This window comes from Dendropsophus ebraccatus, chromosome 1 (assembly GCF_027789765.1).
Source record: "Dendropsophus ebraccatus isolate aDenEbr1 chromosome 1, aDenEbr1.pat, whole genome shotgun sequence".
Taxonomy (NCBI): domain Eukaryota; kingdom Metazoa; phylum Chordata; class Amphibia; order Anura; family Hylidae; genus Dendropsophus; species Dendropsophus ebraccatus.
Window position 1 is genome coordinate 97,615,192 of NC_091454.1, and position 9,743 is coordinate 97,624,934.

A 9,743-nucleotide genomic window follows, 5' to 3' on the forward strand; every position below is an offset into this window, starting at 1 on the left:
ATTGAGAATGGAATTAACAGCAATGTTTCTATCTTTGCAGATGACACCAAGCTTTGTAGTACAGTACAGTCTATGGAAGATATGCAGATGTTACAGGATGACTTAGACACACTGAGTGTTTGGGCGTCCACTTGGCAAATGAGGTTCAATGTGGATAAATGTAAAGTTATGTACCTGGGTACTAATCATGCATCATATGTCCTGGGGGGAGTTACTCTGGGAGAGTCGCTGATGGAGAAGGATCTGGGTGTACTTGTGGATAATAGACTACAGAACAGTACACAATGTCAGTCAGCTGCTTCTAAGGCCAGCAGGATATTGTCATGCATTAAAACAGGCATGAACTCACGGGACAGGGATATAATATTACCGCTGGAGGGGGTACAAAGACGGGCAACTAAACTAATAAGGGGAATAGAGCATCTTAGATATGAGGAGAGATTAAAAGAATTACATTTGTTTAGTCTGGAGAAGAGACGTTTAAGGGGAGATATGATTAACTTATTTAAATATATAAATGGCCCCTACAAGAAATATGGGGAAAAGATGTTCCAGGTAAAACCCCCTCAAAGGACAAGAGGGCATTGCCTCCGCCTGCAGAAAAAAAGGTTCAATCTCCGGAGGCGACAAGCCTTCTTTACAATGAGAACTGTGAATCTGTGGAACAGTTTAGCACAGGATCTGGTCACAGCAACAACAGTAGAGGGCTTCAAAACCGGCCTAGACAAGTTCTTAGAGCAAAATAATATAAATGCATATGTATAGAACCTATCACCCCTCCCCCTTCCCTGTATCCATCCTCTCCTTGGTTGAACTTGATGGACATGTGTCTTTTTTCAACCGTATTAACTATAATCAATGGTTGCACTCCACTCCTGTCCTGGGGAAAAAAAAAGATATTACGTGGCTGATCCACTGCTGTCCATGGCAGAAATTGGATAATTGACTGGCTAATTGACAATTTTTTTTTTTTTTTTCATTGTGATTTTCCAATTTTTTACACTTTTACAACAACATGCTTTAACAAATTTGCCCTTCTGTAATAGTTCCAGTACTGTATCTACTATAGTTTTGGCTGTTTTAATGAAATTTGCTAAGATTTGATTTGCAAATTTTAATGAATTTGACCCAAAATTCACTTGGGTCAAAGGGGTAGTGACTTTCCTTAAGCAGAACCTGTCATAAAGACGTGTGAAGACTTACAGACCATTGCTGCTCCACTGAGAATTCTGGGAAGAAAGGATGTGCAAAATAGCTCTCACACCTCTTGAGCAAAGAGATGTCCCTTCAAGTCAAGTCTCGCTCAGTCAAGGAGCCTTAGAACATTAACTGGGGATTTTATGCCAAGCCAAACTATTTCTCCCAAAGGAAAGATTTCCCATCTGCGTACAGCTGTTTTGGGGTTTTTGACCCTCATCGGTGCAGAGCAGGGTGTTGGCTGGCTGTTGCGAGGTCTATCGACGTGGGTGAAAGGGGTAGTGACTCTCCTCAAGGAGAGCCCGTCATAAAAAACGCGTGGAGACTTACAGACCATTGCTGTTCCACTGAGAATTCTGAGAAGAAAGGATATGCAAAATAGCTCTCACACCTCTTGAGCAAAGAGATGTCCCTTCAAGTCAAGTCTCAAAGTTCGAAATTCACAAAACTAAAAAAACTAATTCCCAGCTGCTTCGCTCATCTCTATATAATATATTGGGGGGCATTTATTTATTTATTCATATGTAGCACCCACTCCAACAAGACCTGTGCTTGGTTCAGTTATCTGAAGCATGTGTACATTTCTGTCATCATTTACACCTGTTTCCAGACACAAACCCTGATAAACTAGGCAGAGGAAAAGGCCAAGCCTCCTCCTTGCCTTGCTGTGCCACCCCTGTCTGCCCTTCATGTGAGCAGGGCTCACAACTAACGTATGCCACAGTAAAAGTCACAAATCTGCCCCTAATCAGTGGTGTACATAAATGTGCCCCTATATCTCTATACATCTACATTATAGATATAGATATGGACTGTAGCTGCACAGACTGTCCATGCTCCTGCAGTCATACTTCTTGAAAGAGATTAGGTCTACAGTATGTTAACTGGGCTATTTTAATATACTCGTAAAAGAAGTTTGCAGTTAGACATCTCATAATTGCCCTACAAAGTATAATTCAGTTTATTCTATACAATTTTTACATTATTAAAGGGGTCACTGTAAAGAAGTACAGAAGTGGTAACATAAAGCCATTATAATAGCACAACTTTACAGTGCTACATAGCATGCTGTGCTATTTTATCTCTAGTCCCTGTGCATTTAAAAACCAAGCTCTGGCTTTACTGTTATCAGTGTGAGAAACAGAAACCCTAGCGTCAAACATATTCATGTTCCCATAACAGTGCCAGAGCTATTAACATAAATAAAGGTTTTGCCAGGATACAGTCAGGAACGTGTCATTTTATTAATTTAATTAAATTGCTCCCACTTGTTCAGTAGATGTATGAGGCTGGGTTCACACTACGTATATTTCGGTCAGTATTGTGGTCCTCATATTGCAACCAAAACCAGGAGTGGATTAAAAACACAGAAAGGATCTGTTCACACAATGTTGAAATTGATTGGATGGCCGCCATATAACAGTAAATAACTGCCATTATTTCAATATAACAGCCGTTGTTTTAAAATAACAGCAAATATTTGCCATTAAATGGCGGCCATCCACTCAATTTCAACATTGTGTGAACAGATCCTTTCTGTGTTTTTAATCCACTCCTGGTTTTGGTTGCAATATGAGGACCACAATACTGACTGAAATATGCGTAGTGTGAACCCAGCCTGAATGTCAATATATACATGGAAATGTGCATTAAGTTGCCACTATGAAAAAAGAAAGATTGTACTTGTGACGAAAGCACCGGACCGAGGTAGGGAACAGGACAGGACAGTGAGCCCTAGCCTTAAAGGCCCTAAACAGCCACGGACAACCACGATGATAGTCCCTGTCCTATACCAGGTGATAACAAAGACAGACGGGACAAACACAATAAAGAAGAGTCTTCGGTCCGGGTCGGCAACGGCAGTCAGCAGGGTACAAAAACGTAAGGCAGAAGGAGAGTTGGGGACAGGCAAAGAGGTCAGGGCAGGCAACAGACAGAGCAGGTCAGAAGATAAAGCAATGGGTCGGGCAACAGAAGTAAGGTGGAGGTGAAGAGAGGTGAAGCGCTTAGCTGAGTAATGGTCCTTTTACACGGGACGATTGATCGTTCGTTTTTGCACGATAACGGTCAAATTCGAATGATAATCGTATGTGTAAACGCAGCGAACGATCAAACGACGAGCAAAAAATCATTCATTTTGATCTTTCAACATGTTCTCAAATCATCGTTGATCGTTCGCAAAAAATTCGCAGATCGTTCCGTGTAAACATTCTTTCAGCGATTTCACCTATGTGTGAGATAGGCTTAAACGATCGCAAAACGATCGCATAGCGAATTTTCCGTACAATGTAACGTTCCGTCTAAGCGCCGATCGTTATAAAAAAAAAACATTGTTCATTCAAAATCGTTAATCGTGCGATCGGGCAAATTATAGCTCCGTGTAAAAGTACCATAACACTCAATAGCCATCAGGGAAATGAGCAGTTTGCTGCTATTTACCTGGGATAAGGGACTGGGTCAGGCAGCTGATTGGACCAGCCCTGATCTCAGCACCCAGCTCAGCTGGACAGACCTTCAGAAGGAGTAACCCCCGCACTGCCAGAGTGTAACAGGCAATGCGGGTGTGGCTGGGAAGCTAAGACAGCATTCAGACAGATGACTGCAAACAAAAAACAACCAGAGGCTCAGCGCTTCCTCGGCCACCCAGCACGGACCGAGGAGCGCAAAGTCACATTTCTGACAGTACTAATAATATTATTGTTATAGTAATATTATCTATGAGACTTTGTTTACATGTGTGTTATGGTTTTTAACAGAAACAGCAATGCAGTGGCAGATCTGTTGCACGATGGACCCCACCTTTTTTGGGAGAGAAAAATATTGCATGCAGATCTGTTTTATCCACCAAATATGACAGATTTTGCTATGCGAGAAATGAGCATTGCCTTAGTTGGTCCACTAAATGGCACTTAATTTACGGTTCAGAAAAATAAAATGGAAGACTGTAAAAACTCTATGTTCACACTAATATTGGTAATATCAGCCGCAGGAACATAATTTTATTTTAATTGGAATGCAGGAACATTTGGTTATGCTTACACTCTATTGAGTGATGATTGTCAGTGCCCCACATCAGTGACTTACCTTAAAGGGTAACTATGACAGATTAAACAAATCTAACCTGCCGATAGCCTCTTATTGTGCAGAAAGCCCTGAGGATAAAGGTATGTCCCTTACCTTCATCCTTGGCGACCTTCATCCTTAGATTCTGATCGTTCCCCTTTAAAGATAGGAGATTATTATTGTAATGCCCAACAACCCATTTGACTTCTACAACACAAAAAAAATTAAATCATAACCTTTGGTTCTGTTCATATTTTATATTCAAGAACCAAGTAGCTGCCTTTTTTTTTGCCCGTGTAATGTAATTTTAGAAGTAAGCATATTCTTGGTATGGATCTCATTTATTTGACATTGTGATTTTGTGTAGACACAGGTCAAGGAACACAGGCAGATTAAGTTTCTTACATTACCATATAGGTAAAAGGTTGTTAAAGCACAATAAACTCAACAGTAGTAAGAAAATTTTCCATTAAAGCTAATCATGCAGAACTCACGTTCCTTGGCAGAAACAAACTGGCAAATGAATGAATGCCTGATCCAGATATGGTGTGTTGGCACAGCTGGCTTGAAATATCTAAAGAATCTGACCATGTTATTAAACTTATTTTGCATGGATAAAGCCAAAAAGACATGCAAAACAAAAGTTAGTAGAAATGCTTAAATTCTTTTGGCATGTTCTAGAATAGAGGCATGTCCTTATGTTCCTGTGGAATTTTATTTCCATTAATGTAGAAATAATTAAATAAGACAATGGCACATCTTTTGTTAAAAATGTACATTCATTTTCAGTAGTTTAGTTGGAGGTTATTAGAAAATTTGTAATTCATGACATTTAAGGAACCTTAATTTTTAAGGGTGAATTGAGCAGATATTGTTCCGTTTAATAAAGACGACAATCTGCAGAGTCGAGCAACCGTTCACTTGTCAGCTTATAGTTGTCTTTTAAAAAGTTTAAAAATCATTGACCGCAGGCTGTGCATCACACCATATATGACTGACGCACAGCTGGCAGCGGAGTAAAAGGGTACTCCAGCTTTGGTGTGTAGAAGATAATAGAGATGTTTTATGATGCTGCTCCCCCAATGTCCTCCTGCTGTGTCTATTGGTCCCCCTCTGACCACAACTGGTGCCCGCACTTCCAAACCCATCTCTATAGAAATAGTCTGCTCAGCCAATCACTGACCAAGAGAGAACAGCGTTGTGGCCAATGATTGGGTGAGTGAGCTGTTACTCCAGAGACAGGTTCGGAAATATCGACGGTGGCTAGCGGAGGATGCAGAGACAAGTGAGGAGGACACCACAAGAGGTTGTAGAGGTAAACTTAGCTTGTTTGTTGTATTCTATATCCAATCTTTTTTTTTTTTGGAAATGTGAATACCCCCTTTAAATGTTATCTACAAACTCACTATAACGCACTCTTAGGTGCTCATAGCAACCATTCAACAAGTTTCCATTTTAAGTATTCCAGTCGCAAGTGTCACTTTTTCCCTTAATATGCTGCATAATATTTCAGATAATTATGAATTTCTGGGATTGTGAATATTTAAAAAGACATTTATCAAAACCTAATTTTTGAGACAAAACAACATGTTTCACATATACTGTTCAACACAGTGTTTATCAAGACTGCAGTCAAGCTCCTTTGTGATGCCCACTCCTGTCCTAAATAAAGTACTTTTGTCTGCACATAAAAATCGAAAGACATTACTTCCTGTCTCAGGGACTATAAGGTCTAATCTCCTAACAGTCCTAAAGGTGCCCATACACCTTCAATCTCTCCCATCCAGCTCCTGTCCTTAAAATACCCAGTAACATTCAGTACTGCCAAGTGTTTCTGTGTTCTCTATTAAGAGGGGAGGGTTAGAGAGCACTGGCTGCTGCTTATCTCTCCAAAAACAAGGGGGTCAGGCAAGGATTGTTACATCTGTAGTGGCGGGTTGCTGCCGCAGACATAAAAAGCCCTGCCTGTTCCACTCTTCCTGCCCTGCCCTGTCCCTATAGCAGACACGGGGGGCCTTTGTTCCGGGGCTCAGCGCCACCTTCCCTTTGGCACCTAGGGCGTCTTATCTCTTCCCCCTCCTGCTTCGTCTCTCTCTAGTTGGTGCCTTCTTCCCTGCCTTCTAGGCTGTCACAAATTTAAAGGGCCACTGTGCCCCTAATTGGCTGCACTCTGCAGCCTGTGTTCGGCCCTGTCATGGCTCCCTCTTTGGAGCCTCTGCATGCTTCCCCAAGCACTGTGGTCACAGCTTTGTGATCCCTGCCAGTGGTTCCTGCTTGTGGTTCCAGCTCATGGTTCCTGTCTGAGAACCATGCCTGTGTTGCCTATCATGTTCCTGCCTGTCGTGCTGCTGAGCTGTCTACGTTGTCTCCTGGCGCACCTCGCTCACTTCTGCTAGCAAGCCAAACCAGGGAAAGGGACCTGGGGGTCGCCCGCTGCAGCAAGCCTATCCTGCCTTGCAGTGGTCTCTGGTGAAGACCAGTGGCCCCTTACGCTCAACTCCCTGGTGCGACTTACACCATCGCTAGTGGCAGTCCAGTGGATCCACATCCCCAGTCGTTACAGGGGTTTTCCATCACCCGCTATAATCCCTTATGTCCACCAACATCAGCTGTCAGTCGATGGTCGGGAGAGCTCCACATGCCTTATACCAACAGGCACGGCAGACTAAAGTATTACAGTTACAGACAATAAATGATATAGAAAGATAGCATAAAACAGCGGAGAGCATTTTTTGTGGGCCATAGACTTTAATAAATTTTTCATGTCCTAGATGTAAAGTGCACTATAATGCACATTTAATGGTTACAGTATGTACTGTGTATTTTGTTTGCGGGACAACTAAGCCAGGGATTTTCTGCAGACACTTAGAAGGAATACCAGTGTTATCTTCCTGGATATGTCACATAATGTTCCTGCCAGTAAATTAAAATGGTTCTTGAACCACAAGAAAATTAATAGATGTAAAAAAAATTACAATCACTATTAGGCTAAATGATATATCGAGATTCTGTACTGATTAATTTCATTATATAGATATAGGATTCAGAGCACCAAATTCTCTATCTAGCCATAGAGTCAATTATGAAATACTGTCTGAATGCATCTACCACTAAAGATTACTGGTTTATTAGTGCAATGTATCAACAATATCCGTTATAGCATTCCGCCTATTGGTAGCTTTCAGTGGCGACAATCAAAACTATTTTATTTTAATTGCTCTGTGCTTTGGGCAAGCTGGAATTTGTGGTGGCTTTTTAATGTTCATGCTTACATGGTGCAAGAGCAGGGATCCTAGCAGTAGACAGAAGTCTCTGTTTTTGTACATATACTCAATGTATGTGCAAGAGGAAGGACTCCTTTCCGGGCTCCCTGCTCTTGTACTGTACTACCGTGACACAGGACTTCTAATCAGGGCCGGCGTCAGCACCTGGCATACTCGGGCAAGTGCCGGGCCCACGGCCGCCCATGGGGCCCCCGACACTTGCCCAAGCAGTGAGACAGACGCCCGCCCCATCACCGACCCCTGGGGGAGCGGGTGCTGCCGACCCCAAGTCCGGGGGAGGGCTGGAGGGGCTGGGGAAGGACCTGCCGCGTAGAAGCAGGGCCGGCTCCAGGTTTTTGTGGGCCCTTGGGCGAGAGAGCCTCAGCGGGCCCCTTTGTATAGCACACCTCGGGGCACACCTACCAAATAAAGTTTGACAAAATATCGAAAAAAAACGTAATTCAGTAACTCACAGGTGACGTCTTCTTTGATCTGAGGCGATCGCTCTCTGTTTCCTCTCCATCTGGCCCAGACCTCCATGATGGTTTCTTCCAGCTACAATTCATCTCTTCGGGACCTGTCAGACAAACATGTTAGGCTCCGCACTTTTCCAGCAACTTCCTTCCCTTTTTCCCACCCAGGGGCTCCCATACAGTAGTAACTCCGCTGTTTGGTGTCATGTGCAGTAAAGTAAGGAGGCTTGTGGGTCCCGTGCTGTGCCCCCCATATAGTAATAATGTCCCCATGCTGTGCCCCCCATATAGTAATAATGCCCTCTGTCCCCATAGTAATGCCCCCTGCTCTGCCCCCATAGTAATGCCCCCTGCTCTGTCCCCATAGTAATGCCCCCTGCTCTGCCCCATAGAAATGCCCCCTGATCTCCCTCAGCACAAGAAAATAAAAAAATAAAATCATACTCACTAATCCGGGGGACGGGTCCTCTTCTCCCTTGTGTGCGCCTTGTGGATCCACCAGCAGGCGTGATGACGTCATCGCTCTGCGCCTGCTGGTGAGATCGGATCCATGCTAGAATGGACTAGAATGGAGGTGCTAGAAGGAGGTCGTCCCCCTGGAGTCTGTATTCTAGCTTCTTCACCATACAGCAGGCTAGAATGGAGTTACAATAAGAGACATTACATGAGGTATACCAGGGGGAACTACAACTCCCAGCGTGTCCAGCCTGTTATTATGGGATATCAGAGGACATTACAGGAGGAGATATAATAGGAATACAACTCCCAGCATGGACAGCCTGTTATTATGGGAGATCAGAGGACATTACTGGAGGAGATATAATAGGACTACAACTCCCAGCGTGTCCAGCCTGTTATTATGGGATATCAGAGGACATTACAGGAGGAGATATAATAGGACTACAACTCCCAGCGTGTCCAGCCTGTTATTATGGGATATCAGAGGACATTACAGGAGGAGATATAATAGGACTACAACTCCCAGTGTGTCCAGCCTGTTATTATGGAATATCAAAGGACATTACAGGAGAAGATTTAAGAGGAGTACTACAACTCCCAGCATGGACAGCCTGTTATTATGGGAGATCAGAGGACATCACAGGAGGAGATATAAGAGGACTACAATTCCCAGCATGGACAGCCTGTTATTATGGGAGATCAGAGGCCATTACAGGAGGAGATATGAGGAGAACTACAACTCCCAGTATGAACAGCCTGTTATTATGGGAGATCAGAGGCCATTACAGGAGGAGATATGAGGAGGACTACAACTCCCAGCATGGATAGCCTGTTATTATGGGAGATCAGAGGCCATTACAGGAGGAGATATGAGGAGAACTACAACTCCCAGCATGGACAGCCTATTATTATGGGAGATCAGAGGCCATTACAGGAGGAGATATGAGGAGAACTACAACTCCCAGCATGGACAGCCTGTTATTATGGGAGATCAGAGGCCATTACAGGAGGAGATATGAGGAGAATTACAACTCCCAGCATGTCCAGCCTGTTATTATGGGAGATCAGAGGCCATTACAGAAGGAGATATGAGGAGAACTACAACTCCCAGCATGGACAGCCTGTTATTATGGGAGATCAGAGGCCATTACAGGAGGAGATATAAGAGGACTACAACTCCCAGCATGTCCAGCCTGTTATTATTGGAGATCAGAGGCCATTACAGAAGGAGATATAAAAGAAGGACTAAAACTCACAGCATACAGAGGGAAGGTATTAGTGAGCCCCG